The sequence below is a fragment of the Cebus imitator genome, unplaced genomic scaffold (assembly GCF_001604975.1).
Source record: "Cebus imitator isolate Cc_AM_T3 unplaced genomic scaffold, Cebus_imitator-1.0 Scaffold92, whole genome shotgun sequence".
NCBI lineage: Eukaryota > Metazoa > Chordata > Mammalia > Primates > Cebidae > Cebus > Cebus imitator.
Window position 1 is genome coordinate 12,130,885 of NW_016107407.1, and position 27,598 is coordinate 12,158,482.

Consider the following 27,598-nt stretch of genomic DNA (forward strand, 5'->3'; position numbering starts at 1 on the left):
AAAAAAAAAAAAAGTAGCATCATTTTTAATGTTAGATGGACCCTGCATCTTGAGTGGAAGAAAGCAGCATCTTTCAAAGGCTGGGGCTTGGGCTCAGAGATGACAGTGGGCTGAAGGCAAATATGGATTGACCCTGTGTTCCTCTGACCACACACTGAAAGACACAAAGTCCATGGGAAGTGCCCTCCTATGCAGACAGGATCGATTTCAGTCATGGTGCACCCCTCCTGGGTGGCTTCCTTTGCCCAAATGCCATCAAATCTGACTCTGAACTGCCAAATTCACCCACTTTCAATCCCCTCCACTTTTCTGTCACTCTTCACTGATAGCTTCTCAGAAGATGGCTTATTCTCTCTTCCCTCTTAGGGAATAAATGTATCACTTCAATTGGCAGACTACTCTATGGTACACATTGTTCTAAGGGCTTTACATGTATTACATTACTCTTCATGACAGCTCTAGGCTGGGCATGATTATGCCAGTAATCCCAGCACTTTGGGAGGCCGAGGTAGAAGGATTGCTTGAGCCCAGGAGTTCGAGACCAGCCTGGACAACACAAGGAGACCCTGTCTCTATTTCATATTACAAATAATGGCTTTTAAAAATTCTATTAGGTGAATACTATTATCCCCATTTTACAGATGAGGAAACTGAAACCAGAGAGATCATGGTACCAAATATATATTTTAGCAGTAGGTTCAAGTGGTCCAGGGGATCATTTACCTGTTTAATATGTAACCCAAAGCAATGGTCTAATATTTTGGAGTTCTTTCAGGTGATTTAGAGGGAAAAGGATGGTGTCACCACTGGCTTACAAATGGACCAAAGGGGAAAAACATTAGAAGCTGCAGATAGTCCTATAATCTTGTACAGATAGCTGTTAAAATTTACCTATGTGCAGGGTTGACTTTGGGGGAAGTCTGAGTGTCTGTCTACTCTTGAGTTCTTATGTTGGTAAACAATAAAAAGAACACAGCTTAGCTGGATGCAGTCTCACACACCTGTAATCCAAGCACTTTGGGAGGCCGCAGCAGGAGGATTGCTTGAGCTCAGGAGTTTGAGGCCAGCCTGGGCAACACAGTGAGACCCGTATCGCTACAAAACATTTTTTAAAAGTAGCCGAGTATTGGAACAACTTGCTCAAGAAGAAAAAGAATAATTAAAAAAAAAAAAGCTGAGTGTGATGGTGCACACCAGCAGTCCCAGCTACCTGAGGGGCTGAGGTGGGAGGATTGCCTGAGGCCAGGAGGTCAAAGCTGCAGTGAGCTGCTATTACATCACTGCACTCCAGCCTGGATGTCACAGCGAGACCCTGTCTCTCTCTCTCTCTCTCTCTCTCTCTAATATATATATATATTTTTTTAATTAAATAAAAGCATAGATTCACATACACTTTTATACTAATCCTCAGGGAGAATTTCTAGCAGTTTTGAAAATGTAGCTAGAATATTATTCAGACAAAAGAAAAATCCATAAATCATTTCTAAAATCTATTTTAATTATGAGAACTCATGTGACAGAAACAATTTCATTTCCCTTAGATACTGATTAGCATCTTGGTAATGTGTTAATTACTTTATAACCTGCCTGATTCTAAAAAAGAATTTGAGCTACATTAGGTTCAGGTTTAATATAGTATTCACTCTCTTAGCTCTACCTGTTAAATATTTGGGAGTTCAGTAATCAATCAACTAAGAATCTTAGTAGTCATACTGCAGAAAAAAAAATCTATAGTCATTTATAAGTTATCTCCATAGTAACTCCAAAACAAAAAGATAAAATAATGAGTTTATAGGAGGATTGGAATAATATTTTACACAGCCTTTTATGTGAATGGATTAACCCATATGAATCAATCACTTAATATTTCATTTATTTTGGATCACTAGCAAAACACTTCAAGCACTTAAATATAATAGAGTTGATTTTCTCCGTGTTAAGCATTTTAAGAACCTGAGCTCATCGGCTCTAAAGCTTAAACTAAAACTGAAAGTCTGTTAAGTAATGCCTTTACTGGGACCTTCTCCATCACAGATCACATGCACACAAGCAAGAGAGAAGTAAGTAGCCCAATCCAGTTTGATAAATGAGAGAAAAACCAGTTCTTATGTAAGAGGCAATGCACACCTCACCCAGTTACATAATTAAACCTATTTGGCAGGAGAAGTCTGACAAGACCGGAATACCCTGCTTGTTTGTAAGTGTTCCAACAGATGCAGGTATGGGAAAAAAATCTATCAAGAGACATCAGTTCGATGTAATCCAAAACCTTGAAGCAACATTTTAATGGACTGTGTCTGAATAAACAACCCACCAATTTGCATGGGTGCCTGTGTAAGGGAAGATCTTAATCCTCAAGGTATCATTCTACTGCTTTTTTCTTTTTAAAGTCTCTCTTTCTCTCTTTGAGACAGAGTGAGACTGTCGTTCAGGATGGAGTGCAGTGGTGTGATCATAGCTCACTACAGCCTCGACCTCCCAGGCTCAGGTGATCCTTCCACCTCAGCCCGCCAACTGGCTGGAACCACAGGCATGTACCATACCACCGGGCTAATTTGGGGGGAATTTTAGTAGAGCCAAGGTCTCACTATATTGCCCAGGGTGATCTCAAACTCCTAAGCTCAACGGGATCCTCCCACCTCGGCCTCCCAAAGTGCTGGGGTTACAGGTATGAGCCATGCCCAGCCAAAGTCAACCTTTTCAAAAGTAAGTCTTCACTTACTATATCTCCTTCTTTGCCCTCTGCAGTTGGGGGACTTGCATTGATAACCAAAATGCTAAAGCTTTTCATTTCAGATGGCAAATCTAAGTGTCCCTTTCCAAGTTTTCATCCCACTTGATCTCTTTGCAATATGTTACACTCTGCCTAACTTCCCTTCTCAAACTCTCATCCACAGATTCAATAGAAAGTTTATAAACAAACCAGCTGGGGTTTAATTTAAGGCGCAGACAATTACAATTTGGGAGTGTCCTTGAGTAAGATACTTAACCTTCTGAATCTCAGTCTCTTTCATCAACTATAAAAATGAGAATACTATTCCCTGCCCTCAGGAGACTGGTGTGGATTAAATGCAATGAGTCAATGAAGGCATCTGTCATTATGTAGTCAACAAGTTGTTAGTTTCCTTTCTCTCTGCAGTCCTGTTCTTGTTCCTGAGTGTTGGTCCCTAGTTTTTATTTGCCTTCATTATGGCTCCACCTGAACTTCCAATTCCATTTGTACAAAGCTAAACTAACACACTCTTCCACACCTGCCTGTACTCTCCCATAGCTGAAGTGGGGCTTATAGCTTTAGCCCTCTCCCCATCACCTGAGCCAGCATTCCACGCGTTATGAAATTAAATAGGGATATATGACCTAAGCACTTAGGATCAGAACATCTATGAGGGATCCTCTGTCTGTGTCTATTAGTTGCAGAAACTTTCCAGCATTCAGGCAAGCCTATCCAGAGCATCCTCCTGAATGTTTAAACTAATGGTTCTCAACTGGCGTGGTGGCTCAAACCTGCAATCGTAGCATTTTGGGAGGCTGAGGAGAGCAGATCACTTGAGGTCAGGAGTTTGAGACCAGCCTGGGCAACATGGTGAAACCCCATTTCTACTAAAAATACACATATTAGCCAGGTGTAGTGGCAGGCATCTGTAAACCCAGCTATTTGGGAGGCTGAGGTACGAGAATAACCTGAACCCAGCTGAGGCAGAGGTTGCAGTCAGCTGAGACGGCACCACTGCACTCCAGCCTGGGTGATAGAGCAAACCTCTGTCTCCAAAAAACAAAAATAAAATAAACTAATCACTCTAAAGTGGGGTCCCCTGCCAGAAGCATCAGCATAACCTAAGAACTTTTTACAAAGGCATATTCTCAGCCCCTCCCAAGACCTACTGAGTCAGAATCTCAGGGTGAGACCCAGCATCTTCCAGGCATTTTGGATGCACACTAAAATTGGAGATCCACTGGCAAAAACAACGTGTTATCTTGGACCTTAGGAGAAGACAAATACTTAAATATTAGTGTACATGAACAGGAGTAATTTCAATCAGTACAAAACAATTTATGAAACAGAAATTATCTTAGTGTACATTATTATTTTGCTATAAGTTCTTACAAATCTTGATACTATGAAAACTAAAATATTCCCATTTCATATAAATGAATGCAAAATATTTAGGAAAAGATCGAAAAGTCTTTTTGTCTTAGTGCTATGAAAAGACTATTCTTAAGAAACAAAGGTAACATACATAACAGATTCGTACTTATATGACATTTTTGAAAAACTAACTTTAAGAATGGGAAGGCTGAACTTGTTTTACATTAATTTGAAACATCTTCTTTTGGTCTAACCAGCATGTGATACAAATAATCAGTGTCATTTAAAAATCCAGGATATGCGGAGAAAAAACTTAGCAACTTAAATATACTACGTTAATTACTGTCTTCAAAGATATTAAGTTAAAATAATTCGTACACAGAAAGTCTCTTGAGACTCAGGAAATCTCAGATCTAATTTTCACTAATAAAACATGGAAACATTAACAAGATAGCTTTTGTTTGTTTGTTTTGAAGAAGAGTCTTGCTCTGCCACTCAGGCTGGAATACCGTGATGTGATCTCGGTTCACTGCAACCTCTGCCACCTGGGTTCAAGCAATTCTAGGGCCTCAGCCTGACAAGTAGCTGTAATTACAGGTGGACACCACTATGCCCGGCTAATTTTTTTATTTTTAGTAGAGCCAGGGTTTTGCCATGTTGGCCAGGCTGGTCTCAAACCCTTGCACTCCAGTGATCCACCCACCTCTGCCTCCCAAAGTGCTGGGATTACAGGCATGAGCCACTGCGCCAGGCTAAGAAGATAGATTTAAATTGTAGAACTGCAAATTTCTCCACAAGATAATAGGTCATATAACAAGAGTAAAGCAACATCATCACTGAAGGCAACATGGGAATGTTGTGTGGGGCACCACCAACCACAGAAACACCCACAGCTCTGCAAAACCATGAATGACCATCAACAATGAAGAGCTTCAGAGCAATGAAATAAAACAGATATTCACAGCCACCTATTGTTTAGGAAGGCTTGTCTTTTTTCAAAGGATTATTATCTACGTAAAAAACAAATACCTTAAGAAGACTTCACCTTTTAAAGGTCACTTGGATAAGTTATTGCTGCACACAGAATTTTAAGATGCAAGTAAATTAAGTACCATAGATGCTGAAAAGGTGACAATTGTCTGCTACATTGACACTACTAATTTTTATTACTGCAGAATGTCAATTACTACTGAATTTAAGTTACTGAGAAGACACCTAATACATTTCAACTATGATTACTCATTGGTTATCTTAGCTGTGTTCTAATGCGCTAGTTACATTTCTTAGTCATTTAATTTTGTCTCAAGTATCAACCAGACTTCTTCCCTTACTTCCTTGGTTCAGCAGGAAGCAGACTGTCACTTCCATTGAGTCTTGCCATGGTTTTGAGAATACTGAGAAGGGAGCACTACAAGCAGAGTAACTCAGAATTTCTACCGCACGTGCCCGGGTATATCCTTGGTTCCTAACAAGTCTGGTTTGCAAGGTCGACTTTGGTGACCCACACCTGTAATCTCAGTAGTTTGGGAGGCTGTGGTGGGAGGGTTACTTGAGCCTAGGAGTTTAAGACCAGCCTGGGCAATGTAGTGAGAAATTGTCTCTACAAAAACCAAAAAATGAAAAAATTATCCAGGTGTGGTGGTGCGTGCCTGAGGTTCTAGCTACTTGGGAGGCAGAGGCAGGAGGATGACTTGAGCCCAGGAGTTCAGGCCTCTAATAAGATATGATTGCACCACTGCACTCCAGCCTGGGAGACAAAGGGAGACCCTATCTCTGAAAAAAAAAAAAAAAAAAAGAATGCAGGGAAAGCTGGTTTGCACCCAGCCTCCTTCATGTAACACTTATCTGTTCCTTCCCTGGAAATGCTCCTTCAATCCCTTCCTCAGAGTTTACTAAAAAGTACTTCTGGTGTGAGAGAATAGCCTTCAGCCTTATCAAGGCTTGTTCTCCAACTTTCATGCTCCAAGGATTAAATGCTCCCTAGGATGACTGACAGCAGGTACATCTATTTCCTTTAGGAGAAACCCTTTTAGCCCCAACAAAGGTAGGTGATTTGGCCTGACAGTCTCTCAAATACAATCAACCAAATATCAGTCAGCAACCAATGATTTAACTTCAATTCATTAGCACAAATGCCATCAATTGCCCAGTGAAGTTAAAACTTCACATCCTAGTTTAACTTATTTTAAATCTCATCACAAGAAGGATTCAAAATTTACTAGAGTTCACCTTACACAGCATTATATTATGCATATGTTTAAAATAATCTGAAAAATGTGTACCAAATTTTTAGTATGGTGGATTATAGGTAGTTTTTATTTTTATTTACCTGTAACTTTTTTCACCTTTTTACAATGAATAGCCATTTTTAGCTAGCCAAATTTTTAAAAGTTACTTGAGCCCAGGAGTGTGAGGCTACAGTGAGCTACAATTGCTACTGCACTCCAGCCTGGTGGCAGAGTGAGACCCTGCCACTAAAAAAGAAAATAATATGAGGAAGAAAAGAATTATTCTCTAGGCCTTTTGTTATTTTTTGACAGTCTTGTTCTGTCACGCACGCTACAGTGAAGTGGCACAATCTCAGCTCACTGCAACCTCTGCCTCCCGGGTTCAGGCTATTCTCATTCCTCAGCCTCCCTAGTAGCTGGGACTACCCCTATACACCACCACACATGGCTAATTTTTGTATTTTTACTAGAGAAAGGGTTTTGCCATGTTGGCCAGACTGGTCTCCAACTCCTGATCTCAAGTGATCCCCCCGCCTCCACCTCCCAAAGTGCTGGGATTACAGGCCTGAGTCGCTGCGCCCAGCCTCTCTAGGCTTTTTATAGGCTATTCTGAAGGGAGTTGATGCTATAAGCAATGAAGTCAAGTTAATAGTGGAGAAAGATTGGAGACCTGAAGTAAGACCATATGAATAAAAAGATATTTACCAGGCAAAATTAACAGGAAGAGATGACATATTTGGATGTAAAAGTGGTAATTGGCAGGGCATAGTGACTCATGCCTATAATCCCAGCACTCTGGGAAATTGACGCAGGTGGATTGCTTGAGCCCAGGAGTTCAAGACCAGTGTGGGCAACAGCATCTCTATTAAAAATGCAAAAATTATCTGGGTGCAGTGGTACATACCTGTAGTCCCAGCTACTCAGAAAACCGAGGTGGGAGGATTGCTTGGGCCCAGGAAGTTGAGGCTGCAGTGAGCTGAGATCAAACCACTGTACTCCAGCCTGAGCAACACAGCAAGATCAGGAAGGAAAGGAAGGAAGGGAGGAAGTAAGGAAGGGAGCGAGGGAGGAAGGAAGGGAGGAAGGAAGGAAGGGAGGAAGGAAGGAAGAGAAGGAGGGAGGAAAAAGAGACAGAGAAAGGAGGGAAGGGAAAAGGAAAAGGAAGGAGAGGAGAAAGAGGAAAAAGGAAAGAGGAAAGGGATAGTTAATGTTCAAAGGTAACCCCCAGCTTCCCAGCTTAAGAACATATATGACTGGTGCTAACTTCAACTAAGGTAGCAGAGGCAGGAAGAGTGTGGTGCTAGGGAAAATCATGAATTCAATTCCAGACACGTGGAGTCTGGGGGTGCTGAACGATAGTCAAGCAGAGAACACTAGTAAGAACCCGGATTTGGAGCTCAGGAGAAATATCCGAACAATGATTCAGATTAGGAAATCATGCCTAAAGTTATAGCAGAAGTCATGGTTGTGGATGAGGCTGCTGGAGAGAATAAAGAGAGAAAGAGAACAAGACACTCACAGAAAGGAATTCCAAGGATCACCAACATTTAAGGCAGGAGCAGAAAACAAAGAGCTCAAGAAAAGTTTTTCCAAGAAGGAAAGAACAACGCTTAGAGAATGGACTCACAGAAAGAAAGGGAATGATGGCAGCTGCCCTTAGCCCCTCCTGCCTATGGCTCAGTGCTACTCCAGGAGCTTCACCCATATCACCTGTAGCCATTCAGCAATCCTAAAGGGAGGGCATTGCTATCTCCTCTTGTAGAGGAGGAAACTGACATTAGTAGAGCACAAGAAATTTTCCCAGGATCACACAGATATTAAGGAATAAAGAAAGGATCCAAATTCAGCCTTGCTGACCCCAAAGTCTGTGCTCTTTTCTTTCATCATCATGCGGCTTTATTAGAATGTATTGGAAATTGCTGTATCTGTTAACAGGTCTGCATCCAGGTGAAATTTATACTCTTGGCTTCCTTGACACAGTTCTTCAAACAACAGAACTTACAGGTGGTGGGGTCTTTTTAGCACAGCCATGCTATTGTTAGAATAGTGAAACATAGCACAGCTTTCTGAATATTTTACTTCCATCCCCCACAACTACGCTGCCCCCCTTCCCAGGAGCGCCCTCCTCATGATCCAGCAATCTTCTCTAGCACTAAGACCAATGTCTTGTTCTGTTTGGTTGGCACCCATGCCCTTCAGGTTGTTAAATATATTGTCTATTACCACCACAAATAACTGAGCGAGCCAGTTATGCATTTTACATCATCGTAATATATACAGTAAGCCCTCGTAGGAAACACTTGTGATCTCCTTAATACTTGATCAAATCATATATTTTGAAGATACAGCTTTTCCTTCTTACGTAAAAAGACTAATGAAAAAATTAAAGTATAAACAGTCATTTCAGAGATCAGTATTCATCACTTAAACAGCCAAAAGAAGATGAAGCCTTTTGATGGGTCAAGTAATTCAAGGACATTCCATTTGAACTAAATGGTGATGAATGTTTGCAAATGGATTGAGAGTACCAACCAGAAATCACACAATTAGGCAGCTTTAAAAAGATTTTTAGACATAGTCAGCATAGATATTTTATAGACGGTGAAAAAAATCAGTAAAATATTATGCTGAAAATAAATATAGATCATACTTAGTTTCTTAAGCATCACTTAATTTCTCTGTGGTTGGCAGATTGTGATGCAAGAAAAAATTCGGAAACCATCTCTTCTCTCAAGAGACAGTAAATTTCAAGATAAAAAAATTATGTAGAAAAGGATTTTCAAGTCTTTGTGTTTGGGTTTTTAAGAAAATTAAGCATTCTAAAAGTAAATATTATTTCTGCTAAAAGTATAACAGCTGAATCGAAGGTATCTAATTATTTTGTCTCTTTCAAATACATACCAATTTTCTTCCTTATTTTTCCATAAGATTGATATGGATTATTCCAGATTTACACTAAGAATTACACAAGGAAGACTAGGTACAATGGCTCGCTCTGTGATCCCAGCATTTGGGAGGCTGAGGCAGGAGAATTACTTGAGTTCAGGAGTTCCAGACCAGCCTGTACAACATAGCAAGATCCCATCCCAACAAAAAAAGTTTTAATTTAGCCAGGCATGATGGCACATGCCTGTAGTCCTAGCTACTAAGGAGGTTGATATGTGTATCAATTCATTTTCATGCTACTGTTAGATATATCCGAAACTGGGAACAAAAGAGGTTTAATTGGACTTAACGGTTTCACATGGCTGGGGAGGCCTCAGAATCATGGTGGGAGGTGAAAGGCACTTCTTACACAGTAGTTGCAAGAGAAAATAAGGAAGAGACTAAAGCAGAAAACCCGTCAGATCTCCTGAGACTTATTCACTGTCATGAGACTAGCACGGGAAAAACCAGCCCCCCCACATAATTCAATTACCTACCCCTGGCTCTCTCCTATAAAACATGGGAATTTGCGGAGAAAAAATTTAAGTTGAGACAGGTGTGGACACGGCCAAGCCATATCAATAAAGGAGGATCTTGAGCCTGGGAAGTCAAGGGTACAGTGAACCGTGATCACACCACTGTACTCCAGCCTGGGAAAAAAAAAAAAAAAGGCCCTGTAAATATTTAAAAAAAAAAAAAAAAAAGAAAGAAAAAAAAAATTATTCAGGAAGGACTTAATTGATTTCACTTTAGGCCACAGTAAGTGACTAAATCATTGATTGGGGATCCTCATTTCCTGGCTTGATCAGTCCTTTCCTATAATCACATGTCATCTAAACAACTTATGTTGTTCTTTAAAGTGAGATTATTAGCCCCAGAACCATTAACAAATGTAAATGTGTCTGTGGCCAATGAAGGTCAGCAAGAAATCAATCACATAAAAATATCAAAGAGGCTGAGCATGGTGGCTCACGCCTGTAATCCCAGCAATCTGGGATGCTGAAGCGGGCAGATCACCTGAGGTCAGAAGTTCAAGATCAGCCTGGCCAACAACATAGTGAAACCCCATCTCTACAAAAATACAAAAATTAGCCCAGCATGATGCAGGTGCCTGTAATCCCAGCGACTCAGGAGGCTGAGGTGGGAGAATCGCTTGAAACCTGGAGATGGAGGTTGCAGTGAGCCGAGATTGTGCCATTGCACTCCAGCCTGGGTGACAGAGCAAGACTCTATATTAAAAAAAAAAAAAAAAAAAAAAGGAAGAAAATCAAAGAAACCTTGACCTAAGTTTTAATATGTTGTTTTTGTTTTTCTGGACTTTTTTTATGATGCAGCTGATAATACTAGACCTAAAAGAGAGTTCTCAATGAAAACAGAGGCCAGGCACCGTGGCTCACTCCTGTTACTATTCCAGCAGTTTTGGAGGCCAAGGAGGAAGATCACTTGAAGCTAGGAATTTGAGACCAGCCTGGGCAACATAGCAAGATCCTGTCTCTGCAAAACAATTTTTTTTAATTAGCCAGGTGTGACGGTGAGTGCCTATAGTCCCAGCTACTCAGGAGGCTGAGGCAGGAGAATGACTTGAGCCCAGGAGTTCCAGGCTGCGGTAAGACGTGATCACTGCACTGCACTTCACCCTGGAAGACAGAGCAAGATGCCATCTCAAAAATGAAAATAAATAAAAAGTGAAAATACAATAGCAAACTCAAAACAAATGAGTTTGGAGGTGGAAGAATAAGTGATGGCAGAGAGTATTTAAGTCAAACATGCCTATGAAAACGAAAGGATGTGGTAGGTGCCAGGGATATATAATTGACTGCTATAAATTTCTAACAAAAAATTTACGGAGAGGAAGAGACTTGGAAGTATATACAGAGGTATCCCTAGATTTGACAGATTATTTATGCATGCTTTTCTTTGTGTCTTAAGCTTTAAAGTACAAAAGAAAAATGCTGTTGAGAGCCAACTTCCATTATAAAATCAAGATGCATTCTTAAGAGAAGATAGCACTAAAAGACTTTTTGGAAATCGAGGCATACAAAGAATGGCTGGGTCTGCATTAGCACAGGACAGTAGAGGACAATGAATGCTGTACTCCTAGAATTCTATGACTTTTTTCTGACTCCAAGATCTTTCCACGGTTGTGTTCTCATTGGCTGACTCAGACCACAAGAAGATGTATTATTTCTTTTCTTTTCTGTTTTTTGTTTGTTTGTTTGTTTTGTTTTAAAGAAACAGGGACTCTCTCTGTTGCCCAGGCTGGAGTGCCACGGTGTGATCACAGCCCACTGCAGCCTCAAACTCCTGGGCTCAAGAGATCCTCTCATCTCAGCCTCCAGAGTAGCTGGGACTACAGATACATGCCACCACGCTCAGCTAATTTAAAAAATATTTTGTAGAGACAAGGTCTTGCTCAGTCTGGTCTCAAAAATCAGAGATTTGTGATTTGTGCTTGCATTTATTTATTTAATGCTTTTTATTTTATTTTTTATTTAGCTTTCTAAGGTCATGACCTCTCCAAGACACTCACATCACTCAGGATCTATTGATGTTTCACTGATAAGCAGATCCTTTGTAGAAATCACACAACTGCCTCTGTGTTTGTCTCCAATGTATTTTCCTCATTCAACATACACATGACAATACATACCCAGCCACTCAGTGTCTTTCCTTACAAAGTAGAAGCCTTAAAGTATTCCTCTGACCTTTCCATTCACTATTCCATGACCCTGCACTGGGATGTTTCTCTGCTTCCTAGACCTGGGTGTTTTCAGTGCCATTCCACAGCTATTCCCCTCACTTGGGGTGCCCAACTCACTAGCTCCGCAAATCCTCCCTAGCCCTCAGGCCTATTCAGTTGCCACCTCCTGCCTGAGCCTCAACTTCATCATTGATAACTGGGGTTAATATCTGTCTTTTAAGGTGTGTATTGAAGCACTAAAATAACACATTTATGAGCTCAAAACATTTAACAGAGAAGTCATTCACAAATGTAGATACTTGAATTCTCTTCTAAACTTATCTATACATGACCTTGACATGTATCGCATTATTAGGAATATTTATGTACATATTTTATCCCTACCATTAGATTTTAAGTTTATTTTATTTATTATTTTTAAATATTTTTTGTAGGGACAGGTTCTTACTATGTTGCCCCAGCAAATCTCAAACTCCTGGCCTCAAGTGATCCTCCCACCTTGGCCTCCCAAAGTAAGATTTTAAGTTTCCTGAGAACAGAATTTGCTTAATGCATCTTGATTCCCACTTAAAGCACAGCAAATTTAAGCACAAAAGTAATGTATAAATACAGCATTCAGGAAATAAGTCACAGGATCAATTCTATCTGCAGCGCTATAGAAGTGAATTAGGTCTGGCACAGTGGCTCACACCTGTAATCCCAACAATTTGGGAGGCCAAGGCAGGCGAATCATTTGAGGTCAGGAGTTCAAGACCAGCCTGGCCAGTATGGTGAAACCCAGTCTTTACTAAAAATACAAAAATTAGCCAGGCATGATGATGGGCGTCTGTAGTCCCAGCTAGTTGAGAGGCTGAGACAGGAAAACCACTTGAAGCGAGAGGCAGAGGTTGCAGTGAGCTGAGATCATACCACCACACTCCAGCCTGGGTGACAGAGTGGGACTCTGTTTCAAAAAAAAGTGGATCAGTGACAGGGCTCGGTGGCTCACAAATGTAATCCCAGCACTTTGAGAAACCAACGTGACAGGATCACTAAAGTTCGGGAGTTTGAGATCAGCCTGGGTAACATAATAAGAACTTGCTTCTATTTAAAAAAAAAAGAAAAATAGTTGGGGGTGGTGGCAGGTGACTGTAGTCCCAGCAGTGGACTCAGAAGGCTCAGGTGGGAGGATCACTTGAGGCTACCAGTGAGCCATGTTAATGCCAATGCCCTCCAGCCTGGGCAACAGAGTAAGATCCTGACTCAAAGAACAAAATCACTTTAATGAAATAATGTGATGTCTGGGGCTTGCTTTACAATAGTTATAGGGCAGAAGACAGAGGATACAGAGATTCATCTACATATGCAAGATAGGACATGTGTACATGAGGGTATACAGGATAATTATTTTTTTCAGTATAATTCTTTAACTCTTGAAATTTTCTATAACAAAAAACCTTTATTCCCTATTTTATTTATTGACTCTTTAATTTTACTTAAAATAAATTTAGCATAGTGGATAAGAGTGGAAGTTCTTGAATTACAGAATATGGATTCCACCCCTGTGTTTTCATCTACAAAACAGAGATGATAGTCCTAATTCCTATTGCATGAAGCTGTTGAAGGACTGAATAAGAAAATCCTCATAAAGCATGCAGCAAACACAAGGCCTGGAATCTAGTAAGTGTTTGATTTTGTGTGGTTCCATTATTACTATGGAGCCACACAAAAATAAACCAACGTGCTTAACAATAGGAATAATTTCCATCAAGCTGAAGTGAATAAATGCTTCTAACTAAAATGAAATGACAACAAGTTAAAACCTAAATAAGGCCTGGTGTGGTGTCTCACGCCTGTAATCCCAGCACTTTGCGGGGCAAGGCAGGAGGGTCGCTTGAGGTCAGAATTAAAGGCTACAGTGAGCTATGATTGCACCACTACACTCTAGCCTGAATAACAAAGTGAGAACCTACCTAATAATAAATAAATAAAATAATTTTTAAAACGTAAACAAAAGTATTTAAGAGGTATATGTAAACTAACAAAAAAGATTAGCTCGCAAACTTTCATTAAACTGACATGTTTAGTTTCAATTTTCTCAAGTTTTATAAAATTACTATTCAAAGGTCTACCACTACCTAGTATTTCAGAATCATTCTCCTTACTACCTGGGGTCAAATTGTTGCTATTAATGATGTTATAATTTATTAACAGTATCTAAAGCAGGGCTTCCCTTATAGGAATAATGATATAGTCTTTTTTTGAAAAAAAAAATCTAAGCACTATAGAAAAATCTCAATTTAAAATAAAGTAAAAATGGGCCAGGCAAGGTGTCCTGTAACTACTCCCAATGATTTGGGAGCCTAAGGCAGGGGGATGGCTGGAGTCCAGGAGTTTGAGATCAGCCTGGGCAACATAGTGAGATCCCATCTCTATAAAATAAGTTAAAAATAAGCCAGGTGTGGTGATGTGTACTTGTAGTTTCAGCTATTCAAGGAGGCTGAGGAAGGAGGATCGCTGGAGCCTAGAAGGTTGAGGCTGCAGTGAGCTACAATTACACCACTGCCCTCTGCCTGGGCAACAGAGCAAGACTATATCTCAAAAAAAGAAAAGTAAAAATGAGCTCAATTTCTCTGCCCACACAGCCTCTTCAAATGTAAAAACTCTTTCACTTAAAGTATTTCTTTCATACAACCAGACATTGTAAGTAATTTTTATTGTATTTGACAAGCAGAAGACTTCAGCCAGTACATTACCATACATTTACTCAAATAAAGTAGATATCTTTCTCTTTCAATTAAGGGTATTTCAATATGCTCAAGTGCAAAGCCTTTGAAATCAATATAATTCCACTAAATTAAAAACAAGAAAAAGCTGGGCAAGCCTCAGCCATATTCTAGTACAGATGCTCTTCCATTTCTGATGGGGTTCCATCCCGATGAACCCATCATAAATGAAAAATGTTGTAAGTCAGAAATGCATTAAATACACGTAACCTCTTGAACATCATAGCTTAGCCTAGCCTACCTTAAATGTGCTCAGAATACTTATATTAACCTACAGTCGGACAAAATCATCTAACACCATGCCTATTTTATAATAAAGTATTGAATATCTCATGTAATTTACTGAATACCAAACTGTGAAAAATAGAGCAGTTGTATAGGTCCTCACCATTCATGTAGACAACTGAAAGTACACTGGACCTGAAGAATGTGTGAAGCACTGAACTGAAATTAATTGCTGAATGAAGGGATGTCACAGCCACAGAGTTGTCAATTTCTAACTCTTCTAATGAGGCTCCAGAGAGAATAGCTGGTATATGTTGAGTATCCCTTATCTGAAATGCTTGGGACCAGAAGTATTTCAGATTTTTTTTTTTGGATTTTTGGAATATTTTCATACACATAATGAGAGATCTTGGAGATGGGACCCAAGTCCAGACACAAAATTTATTTGTTTTATATGCACATAATACACATAAACTGAAGGTAATTATATACCATATTTTTATGATTTTGTGAAATTATTAAAGGAAGTCAAGTGTGGGATTTTCCACGGTGGCATCATGTCAGCACTCAAAGGTTTTCATTTTGGACTTTCGGGTTAGGGATGCTCGACCTGTAGAAGGCACTGGAACGTCAACACTTGATGGTTTAGCAGTCATAATGTTCAGGAAGATATTGAATTTTGACTGTAGAGTTTGTTTCTTCTTTTCATTATATATTCCCCTAGAGCAAGCAAGAGCATACTGCATCTGCCTGTGAAACTCTTGCCAATCTCTCATAATTGGCATCCATTTCTCTTTTTTTGTCTGTTTTACGATTTCAACTTCTATTACAGATTAAAGGGTACTGGCCAGGCACAGTGGCTCATGCCTGTAATCCCAACACTTTGGGAGGCCAAGGTGGGTGGATCACTTGAGGCCAAGAGTTCGAGACCAGCCTGGCCAACATGGTGAAACCCCATCTCTATTAAAAATACAAAAAATTAGTTAGGCATGTGGTGCACACCTGTAGTCCCAGATACTCAGAGGCTGAGGCAGGAGAATCGCTTGAACCTGGGAGGCAGAGGTTGCAGTGAACCAAGATCATGCCAATGCACTCCAGCCTGGGTGACAGAGTGAGACCCTGTCTCAAAAAAAAAAAAAAAAATTAAAGGGTACATATGCAGGTTTGTTACATGGATATATTGCATGATGCTGAGGCTTGGGATTCCAACAATTCTGTCACCAAGGCAGTGAGGATAGTACCTAACAGGGAGTTTTTCAGCCTCTGCTCCGCTCCCCTCCCTCCCTCCCCTGTCTAGCAGTCCCCAGTGTCTATTGTTCCCACCTTTACATTCATGTGTATTCGATGTTCAGCTCCCACTTATCAGTGAAAACATCTGCTATTTGGTTTTCTATTATTGAATTGGTTCACTCAGATAATGGCCTCCAGCTCCATCCATGTTGCTGCAAAGGACAAGATTTCATTCTTTTTAAGGCTGCACGGTATTCTATGGTGCATATGTACCACGTTTTCTTTATCCAAACCACTATTGATGAGTGCCAAGGTTGATTCCATGTCTTTGCTATTGTGAAGAGCACTGCAATGAACATGAGTGCATGTGTCTTTTCGATACACCCATTTCTCTTCCTTTTTTTTCATTTATTTTATTTTATTTATTTATTTATTATACTTTAAGTTTTGGGGTACATGTGTAGAACATGCAGGTTTGTTACATAAGTATACACGTGCCATGGTGGTTTGCTGCATCTATCCCCCGTCATCTACATTAAGTATTTCTCCCAATGTTAGCCCTCTCCAATCCCCCACCCCCTGATATCCCTCCCCTAGTCCCCACCATCTCCCCAACAGGCCCCAGAATGTGATGTTCCTCTCCCTGTGTCTATGTGTTCTCGTTGTTCAACACCCACTTATGAGTGAGAACATGCGGTGTTTTCTTGTAACATCTGTACACCACTGCTAATCATAGCAAACACCTCTGCAGCTTCATTGCTGTGCACTTTCTTGAGGCCTTGGGTAAAACTTCTTCCTCTGCCTCAGTTCTTTACTTCTTTCTTACTCCAGTTTGATCAGCTCCCCATTGACACCTTCTTCAGCCTCAAGGCCTGCAAGCTCAACCTTCCCGTCGACGTCAGTTCTAGCTGTTTCCCAAGCACTAATACACTGTTACAATTCCGTCAAGAGCAGAGTCTTTGCTAAAGCCTTTGAATGTGTTCACGTATATCTTCCAAGCTTTCTTCCAAATTAAATTTATGCATGCTGCAGCCATGTTCTAGATAGCACTTGGAGTGTTAGAACCTTTCCAAAACTCTAGGAACATTTGACTAGATTCAGTCACTTCAACAGCCTGTGCAAACATCTGGTGTAAACAGCATGCTTTGAACTCAGCTCTTGTGCTCTGGTCCATTGGTTGAATTAGCACAGTTTTGTTTGGTGGCAAATACACAACATTTACATCAGGATGTTATGTTACCCATATGCTGTGCAGGCCCCAGAGCATTAGCTGGTATCAGAAGAATCTGAATGCAATGTTGTTTTGCCTACAATATTCTCTTGCCCGTGGACTAAAACCAGTTCAAAAACCAGTCCTCACACGATTTTGATGTCATACAGGCTTTGTTACGGAAATAATAAATGGGAAACATACATTCGCTCACATTCTTGAATGCTCTAGAGTTCTTTAAATGGTAGATCAGGAAAGCTTTATTTGAATCTTGCAACATTTCTAACCAAAAGTGGTGTGAGATAATCTTTGAACGCCTTGAATCCTAGCATTGTCTTGAACTCTTCATGAATATATGTATGCTCAGCACACACTTCCAAAACAAGCTCATTTCACTGACGTTAAATATTTGTTCTGGCAAATATTTATCATTTGCAATTATCCTATGAGGCTTGCCATGGTTTGAATGTTTGTTCCCTCTAAAACTCTTGTCAAAACTTAATGCTCAATGCAGCAATACTGAAAGGCGGGGTCTTTGTATTAGTCCATTTTCATGCTGCTGATAAAGACATACCTGTGACTGGGCAATTTATGAAAGAAAGAGATTTCATGGATTTACAATTCCACATGCTGGGGAGGCCTCACAATCATGGTGGAAGGTGGAAGGCATGTCTCACATGATGGCAGACAAGAGAAGATAGCTTATGCAGGGAAACTCCCCTTTTTAAAGATGTCGGATCTCATGAGGCTTATTTGCTATCATGAGAACAGCATGGGAAAGACCTGCCCCCATGATTTAATCTCCTCCTACTGGGTCTCTCCCACAATGTGTGAGAATTCAAGATGAGATTTGGATGGGGACACAGCCAAACCACATCAACCTTTAAGAGGTGATTGGGTCATGAGAGCTCTGCCCTCGTAAGTGGATTAATTCATTCACAGGTTAATGGATTAATGGGCTATCATGGGAGTGGGACTGGTGGCTTTATAAGAAAAGGAAGAGAAATCTAAGCATGTTCAGCCTCCTTACTACGGGATGCCTTGCACCACCTTGGAACTCTACAGAGAGTCCCCACCAGCAAGAAGGCCCTTACAACATGCAGCCCATCAAACTTGGACTTTGCAGACTCCAGGCTGTAAGAATAAATTTCATTTCTTATAAATTTCCAAGTTTCATGTATTCATTTATAAGCAACAGAAAATGGACTAAGACACAGTTCTTCCTTTAAAAATTTGACATCTTCAGTCAGCACTTGCTGCCTCACTAATGACCTTCACATTATTATAAAAATTATGATGTCTTTTGAAGCGTTGGAACTATCCATGACTTGCTGTAAACATTTTCAATCACTCATTCCCTTCTTATCCCTTAAGATGATGGAGATTGGCCGAGTGTGGTGGTTCACGCCTGTAATCCCAGCACTTCGGGAGGCCACGGCAGGTGGATCACAAGGTCAAGAGTTCAAGAGCAGCCTGGCCAACATAATGAAACCCTGTCTCTACTAAAAATGCAAAAAAATAGCTGGGCATGGTGATGCGCACCTGTAATCTCAGCTACTCTGGAGGCTGAGGCAGGAGAATCGCTTGAACCCAGGAGGCGGAGGTTGTGGTAAGTGGAGATGAAACCGTTGCACTCCAGCCTGGGCAACGGAGCAAGGCTATGACTAAAAAAGATATTAGATCACCTGAGGTCGGGAGTTTGAGACCAGCCTAACCAACATGGAGAAACCCCGTCTCTATTAAAAAAAAAAAGATGATTGAGATTGTTGATTGCAACAGTCCTAATTCACATGCAATGGACATTACTAGCTTGCTAACACTGTGCTTCATGATGGGCAATTACCTTGAGGTTTTTTTGTTTGTTTTTGTTTTGGGGGTTTTTAGAGACAGGCTCTTGCTGTGTCTCCCAGGCTGGTTTCGAACTCCAGGCTTCAAGTGATCCTTCCATTTCGGCTTCCGTAGTAGCTGGGATTACAAGCATGAGCCACCGTGTCCCACCTTATCATGAGTTTTTTTTCAATGATAATTGCCTTCCTCTTTTCACCTGAAGCAGGAGACAAGGTGGGTATTTTGTAGACATAAGGAGATGTAAAAACACAAAACACAATATCTAAAAAAGGCCACATAGTACACTGTAGAGTATCAGTTGTTTACTGCCCTCATTACTTGGCTGATTGGGAGCTACAGTTCAATGCTGCTGTCCAGTATTGAAAAAGAATATCACATTACTTATTGCTAGTAACACTAACCTAGGGAAAGATTCCTTTAAAAGAAAATTTCGAGACCCAGTCTCACTCTGTCGCTCAGGCTGAAGTGTAGTGGTACAATCATAGTTCACTGCGGCCTCAACCACCTGGGCTTCAAGCGATCCTCCCACCTTAGCCTCCTGAGTAGCTAGGACCACAGATGAGCATCACCACACCCGACTAATTTTTTAATTTTTTATGGAAATGGGGTCTCACTATGTTTGCCCAGGCTGGTCTCGAACTCCTGAGCTCAAGCATTCCTACAGCCTCAGCCTCCCAAAGTACTGGGATTAAAAGCATGAGAAACTGCACTTGGCCCAAAATTTTTAAAAGGAAGGTTTCTACCAAATGCATATTGCTTTTGCACCATCCTAAAGTCAGAAAGTTGTAAGTTGAACACTGAAAGTCGGGACCATTTGTACTGCCCTTGTGTCCTTGGTGTTTATCTGTTTTATTTAAAATTCTGAAAAATGAAACTGGAAAATGGCATATAAATTTCACATAAGAATTAAGAACTACTTTTAATATAATTTGCAGAGCAAGCCTTAGCTTCTGGAATGCTGCAAAAGAATTTCTAAAAATGATTTTAGAAGTCAGAGAAGCATTTTTAAAAAATGATAAAATGTACAAACAAGAAAACTCTGTGCTAGGTCAGGCACAGTGGTTCATACTTGTAATCCCAGCACTTTGGGAGGATCATTTGAAGTCAGGAGTTTGAGACCAACCTGGCCAACATCGTGAAACCCTGTCTCTACTAAAAATACCCACACACAAAAAAATAGTTGGGCATGGTGGTGCTTGCCTGTAGTCCCAGCTAATAAGGAGGCTGAGGCAAGAGATTCACTTGAACCTGGGAGATGGAGGTTGCAGTGAGCCTACATCGTGTCACTGCACTCCAGCCTGGGCAATAGAGTGGCACTCTGTCAAAAAAAAAAAAAGACTGCTGCCCCTTTTAAAGGAATAAGGAGCCCAGCCAAGGACTTCCCTAAGAATCACGGACTCCCCTCAAAATCCCTGCCCTGGAAAGCCAATTTTTGATTCCAGAATAAAACATTGTTGTCCTGGGAGACCTTCCACCTAATTTCCCCATATAAGCCCAGGGACCCTGAGATTCACCAGTCAGTTATTTTGTCCCTCTCTCTTAGAGGGAAAAAATGAGATTGACAGACCATGACCACTATTAAGCAACTTACCACAAGGCTCTGAATGTCCTTTCCCAGAAGACAAATATTGCAACAAGGGGAGAACGTGTTGTTTGCCTGTAGGAATCTTCTCTTAATTTAAAACGTGTGCATGCACCCTCTCCAGTTAGGAAAGTTATTAGAGAAAATCGGCCCAGTGAGCATGCCTCCAGGGAGGATGAAGTGATGACTAGTGTCTTCTCACCTAAACTTTTTATTCCAGGGGTGATAGTAGAGGGCAGAACACCCCCACCTTATAAAGTAGATACTCACTCAAGGCCACCGAGTTCAGCTGTGTGCTGCAGGCCAATTCCTTTGTATATACCTCTGACCAAGTAAACATGAGTCCAGGGCTATTCAGAGATTTTATAAAGAACTATCTCATTTGTAGATGCCTGAAAACCAATGAGGGTAATATCCAGATATTGCTTAATATGTTTTGGGTAGAAAACAAAGGGGAATGTAGCAAAACTCTTTAACTTATCATTGACCTTGGTGTTCTGAAAGCGCTTCTCTTTGTTAACCCTAGAGAATCAAAAGTATGCTGCCTAAGAGAAATCCTTTATCCCTGATTTTTTCAAGGTCCTAAAGCAATTACCTTTTAAGGTCAGATTTATTTGCAAAAAAAAAAAAAAATGCGCATAACAAATTCCCAACTGTGTAGCATGCATTTATCTTAATCCCACGTTCTGTATTCCTTGGATTATTTTAATCTGTTTTAATGCAAACGAAATGAAGATGGAAGCCAAAACACCATGACTTGCCAAATACTGTGGAGTTGGATGATACACAAATTAATTTTGCAAATGTAACTCAAGGGAATTTAACTGTAAGTTTTTGGCATGAAAGTAAAACCAGGAAGAGATGGACAAAAACGCAGAGGGGTGAGGAAGGGAAAGAGGAGAGGGAGAGGGAAGGGGAGAAGAGGAAACTAAATCGTGCAGGTGATCCCTGCCAATGACTGCAAGAGCATGTGCCCCAGAGGTCAAGCTGCACCTAGGGAATGAGAACTTGACCAATCTGAGACAACACCCTTGGTCTCCGGAAGATCCAATAATTCACAAGTAACTTACTGAACAAATTTCGAAAAGCACTTTCACTATGGCAATTTTCATTAAGTGCTGCCACGCATACATAACCCCAAAACATTTGACTGTTTAAACATGATGACAGTATCTAAGGCTACTTCCTAAGTTACAACACTAAATGCAAAACATTGTTTCCTTATTTTAAAAATTATTAGGAACCTTTTTGTCACAAGATGATAGATAATCAATAAATTTTAAATACCCATGAACATGTTTACCATGTTTAAAAGACAATTTGTCTAGGCCAAGCTCATGCCTATAATCCCAGCGCTCTGGGAGCCCAAGGTGGGAGGATTGCTTGAAAGCCAGGAGTTTGAGACCAGCCTGGGTCACAAAGTGAGACCCTCTCCCATCTGTACAAAAAATAAAAAAATAAATTTAAAACATTAACTGGGCATGGTGGTGCACACCTGTAGTCCCAATTATTCAGGAGGCTGAGGCAGGAGGATCCCTTGAGACCAGGAGGTCAAAGCTGCAGCAAGCTGTGATTGTACCACTACACTCCAGCCTGGGCAACAAAATGAGACCCTGTGTCGAAAAAAAATTTTTTAATAAAAAATAAAAGACAACTTTTCCTCAAATTGCCATTGAACAGATATAAATTTTGAAATGTGAAACATTCAAGGAACAAACTCCTCTGTTCCTTGAAGTTCCCTCAGAGGGAATAAAACATATTCAGAGATTTTAATAAGTTACTCAATTTTTCCTGAATTATTACGGGAGTGGAGGGAGATGAAAAGTTGGTTATAAAATCTATTTTCTCTCTATCTTAATTAATGTGTTCTCTTTTAATTGAAGCCAACGGTGATCTTTTAAGGGATCAGCAGTGCACCTAATATTCCTAGCATATTTGACAATCAGAGTGCATCATTTTTAACACCTCATTCATCTATACTCCAAAAAGCAATAGTCATGAAATAATTCACAATAATAATCATTTCATTTGTTCTTTAATTTCAAAGCAATTTATTAAAATTAAAGAATAAATTTCAATTTAAAATATACTATTCAAATCCAATAAAATATTTCATGTATGAAATAAAATCTGCATTTACCAAACAAAAATATTATATGTCTCTTTTTTTTTTCACTCTTTTGGATTTTAAACACAAATAGAAACACCAAGAGGCCACTTAGAATGACAGATTAAAGTAACTCAGGGGGTTGAGGAGCCATGACTCACGCCTGTAATCCCAGCACGTTGGGAAGCCGAGACAGACTGATCACCTGAGGTCAGGAGTTCAAGATCAGCCTGGCCAAACCTGTCTCTACAAAAAATTAGCCGGGAGTGGTAGTGCCTGTCATCCCAGCTACTCTGGAGGCGGAGGCAGGAGAATCGCTTGAACCAGGGAAGTGGAGGTTGCAGTGAGCCGATATGGCACTGCTGCACTACAGCCTGGGTGACAAGAGTGAAACTTCATCTCTAAATAAATAAATAATTTATTTATTCTTTTTATTTATTTTTTCTTTCTTTCTATGACTATTAAAGGCCAATAAATACATAAATAAAGTAATTCAGACTGTTTCTTATCTTTGCAATCCCATACTGCCATTATTAATTCCAAGACTACTGTGAAACGCAAGAATATGCAGTGCCACAGCACTTGGAAAAAGCCTCCAAAAAATGCTGCACCTTCATGAGCATCTTCTGTGAATGAATACACATAGAAGAGTCCACTGTATGACTGGCTGTATACCTGCAACTGTACCAGGTTAATTTCCAGCTAGGATGCAATGTTTATTAAAGGATAAGTAATTAGGTTGAACACAGTGCCTCATGCCTGTAATCCCAACATGTCACTTGAGGCAAGGTGTTCCAACCCAGCCTGGATAACATATCAAAACCCTATCTCTACCAAAAAAAAAAAAAAAAAAAAAAAATTTAATTAGCCAGATGTGGTGACTCAGACCTGTAGTCCCAGCTACTCGGGAGGTTGACATGGGAGGATCACTTGAACCCAGGAGTTTAAGGCTGTAGTCCAGCCTGGACCAGAGAGCAAGACCTTGTCTCTAAAAATAAATAAGTAAAAATAAAAATAAAGAATAAGAAATTAAAATGTGCTCATTTGAAGCTTATTCAACAGTAAACCCAGTTATCACAGCAACTGTTAAGAACTGGGGTTTTTAGGGAGGCATATTTTATCAAGATTATTTAGGATTGCTAGCATATGATGATTTTTAAAAGAAACACACAAATTTGTTGTGAGTTTGATTACTGCTTTTAAATTCACTGTATCAGTGTATCTTCTTACTGCTTATGTCTAGGGCCAACCATCCCTACCACCATCTCCTTCCTGTTGTGATGGTACTTTGAGAATTGTTCTATATCTACAAATGTAACTTCTTTCCTGACATGATGTGTATATTTTATGTCATGTCAGAAGCTGTATATGAGATATTAATGCTTGCTTTTTTTTTTTTTTTTTGGAAACATATTCTCACTTTGTTGCCCAGACTGGAGTGCAGTGATGTGATTATAATTTACTGCGGCCTCCAACTCCTGGGACCAAGGGATATCCTCCTGCCTCAGCCTCCCAAGTAACTGGAACTATAGGTATGAACTACCACATCTGGCTAAAATTTCATTTTTTTTGTAGAGATAGGGTCTCAACTATGCTTCTCAGGCTGGTCTCTGGTCTCAAACTCCTGCCTTAAGCAATCCTCCCAACTCAGCCTCCCAAAGTGCTGGGATTACAGGCATGAGCCATAGCACCCAGCCAGCTTATTTCTTGATACAAATAACCCCCAAGAAATGTTTTGGGGCCAAGCATGGTAGCTCTCACCTGTAATCCCAACACTTTGGGAAATTGAGCAGGGAGGATCACTTGAACCCAGGAGTTTGAGACCAGCCTTAGCAACATTGTAAGACCCTATCTCTACAAGAATATTAAAAATTAAAAAATTAGTTGGAACTGGGCATGGTGGCTCATGCCTGTAATCCTAGCACTTTGGGAGGCCAAGGCAGGAGGATCACCTGAGGTCAGGAGTTCGAGACCAGCCTGACCAACATGGTGAAAACCCATCTCTACTAAAAATACAAAAATTAGCTGAGTGTGGTGGTGGGCACCTGTAACCCTAGCTACTTGGGAGGCTGAGGCAAAAGAATCACTTGAAACCTGGAGGTGGAGGATGCAGTAACCCAAGACTGCCTGGGTCGGGGGTCTTTTATGCACTCAGAATGGAAAGTGCATGCTGATTGGTTTGTGCATATACAAAAAAGGTTAAAGCAAAGACACCATGAAAAGATGGACACAACAGTATAGAAAACCAGCTAGGAAAGGGTAGGTATGTGTAAAATAGGTGAAGGGTAGGGTCAATCAGAGGAAAGCACATCAAACAGGAAGAAAAGTTGTCAATCCCAGTTTAACTTATAGCTTGGCTTTTGGGCTTCAAACTGTCTTCGGCTTGGAAGTGGGGTTTTGCCGGGACCCACTCCTCTCTGCTTAGGCATTTGGCTGCCTCCTGCCACTCTCAACTATCCCTCTGTATTTCTCCAGGGACCAATCCTGTTCTGAATGGACACATTCTTTCCCAAGGTATCTTAATACAACCCAGCTGTCTTCCTCGTGGTACAGTCTAAGGGTTCCCAAAGCAGGATGCTTAACATAATATCCTGAAAAATTTAAACTATGCAGATGCTCAGGCCCCACCCCAAATCTACTGATTAAAGGTCTCAGCAGGACAAGCCTGGGAATCTGAATTTGAAGATACCTACCTGTCTCCTTTTCCATCCAAAATTTTGATATTTGGACCAAAAACCAAAGTTTGGAAATAGTGTATAAAAAGGCAGTGGAGGCTGGGTGTGGTGGCTCACTCCTATAATCCCAGCACTTTGGGAGGCCGAGGCAGGTGCATCATGAGGTCAGGAGTTCAAGACCAGCTGGGGCAACATGTCGAAACCGTTTCTCCACTAACAATACAAAAATTAGCTGGGCTTGGTGGCACACTCCTGTAATTCCAGCTACTCGGGAGGCTGAGGCAGGAGAATTGCTTGAACCCAGGAGGTGGAGGTTGCAATGAGCCAAGATCACACCACTGTGCTCCAGCCTTGGTGACAGAGCAAGACTCTGTCTTGAAAACAAAACAAAATAAGACTCCAGTGGATCTCTTTAAGGGACCTTTTAAAGAAATGGGATAAAGCCCCTTTGCAACTCTCCCAGCTTCAGAAGTATCTTGAACTTTTGTTAATATGTAGATGATTCACTATTTTCCAGACCCCTATCAGCAGGACACCCAGAGGTCTCTGAAATACCGAAAATCTGAGAACCATTGTTTTCAGGTGGTATTTTCTAAGCTAGAGAAATGTGAAGAATTCCAGGATACTTGCTGAACATAAACATTTCATCTCCCCCACACTTTTTTAGGCCAACCCAAATAGAATCTTCAGAGAGAGGTCTGGAAACCTTCAAATTTAACAAGCCCTCCCAGGTGATTTTTATCGCTAGGCAGATTAGGTAGCACTGCTTGAAGCCAATAATTGCTCACATTTACTGAACACACCCCGTGTGCAGGAGAATGTTCTAAGTGCTTTTGTGTACACTTATTCATTTACTCTTAACAACCCCACCCACTACTGTCTCAGCTTCATCTCACAGAGTAACTGCTTTTTCCTCAACAATCCTTAAGGGATAAATGTTGCCATATGATGCTCAGGGCCATCTCCTTTTACATATCCATAGTCCCTTAAATTATTACAGATTCTGAGCCTTTTTTACCTTGAGATTAAGCACTGACTTAGAGTTCTCTGCATTTTATAAAGCACACCACAAACTTCTTTGCACACATGGGGAGCTACATACATACTGTTTCTTCTAAGAAATCAAAGGGGCTGGGCATGGTGGCTCACATCTGTCATCCCAACAGGTTGGGAGGCTAAGAAGGGAGGATTGCTTGAGCTCAAGAGTTTGAGACAAGCCTGGGCAATATAGAAAGACCTCATCTCCAAATAAATAAATAAAATTTAGCCAGGCATGGTGGCATATGCCTGTAGTCCCAGCTACTAGGGAGGCTGAGGTGGGAGGATTGCTTGAGCCCAGGAGGTTGAGGCTGCAGTGAGCCATGATCATGCCACTGTATTCAAGCCTGTGCAACAGAATGAGATACTGTCTTAAAGAAAAAAAAAGAAAGAAATCAAAGAGTCATTCTGCTTTTTGCCTGGTGCACTTGGCAGTGTAAAATTCTACCTTGATTTTGAAGATGTGGAGATAGAAGTTGGCAGCCAAACCTGCTACTGAACGCAGGGACCTTTTGAATTACGTTGGCTGAGAGTCAGAGTCCAGCAGAAATTGAACCAGGAAAAGGAAAACAGAAAGATTATACAGTTTGGCTGGCTCTGATCCTGGCTGGGGAAGAGGATTTCAGTTCACAAGAGAAAGGTAATAGATATTTTCAGTTTCCTATCACACTTGCTTATCCACGTTTTAATCAGCCTTCTGAGACTAATAGTTTCCAGTTTACTAAAAGCCCATACTCATCTTTCCCTTTCTAATGCCTTTATGCTCGCCTGGACTTTACAATTTGCACATTTTATACTCTTCTCATCTCTGACTATTCAATAACACAAAAGCTAACACTTCCAAGCTTTGTTTCTTTCATTTTCACTCAATGGACACTCAGAACAAATGGGCATGCTAGCTATTTTCTTATCAGCAGTCATCCTAAATCCTTCAACATAGGGAAGCTCTTCCTTACTCTATAATTCAAAATCACTCT

The 27,598-nt window shown here is 40.6% G+C and overlaps 1 long non-coding RNA gene across 1 annotated transcript; it reads right to left on the bottom strand.

Moving 5' to 3' along the window:
* Positions 1-6,810: 6,810 nt before the first annotated feature.
* LOC108309291 lies at positions 6,811-27,000 on the bottom strand. Its single transcript, XR_001827273.2, has 3 exons — positions 26,990-27,000; positions 26,821-26,825; positions 6,811-6,903 (listed from the first exon to the last, which is right to left on the bottom strand). It is a non-coding gene; the product is annotated as an uncharacterized LOC108309291 (long non-coding RNA).
* Positions 27,001-27,598: the final 598 nt, after the last annotated feature.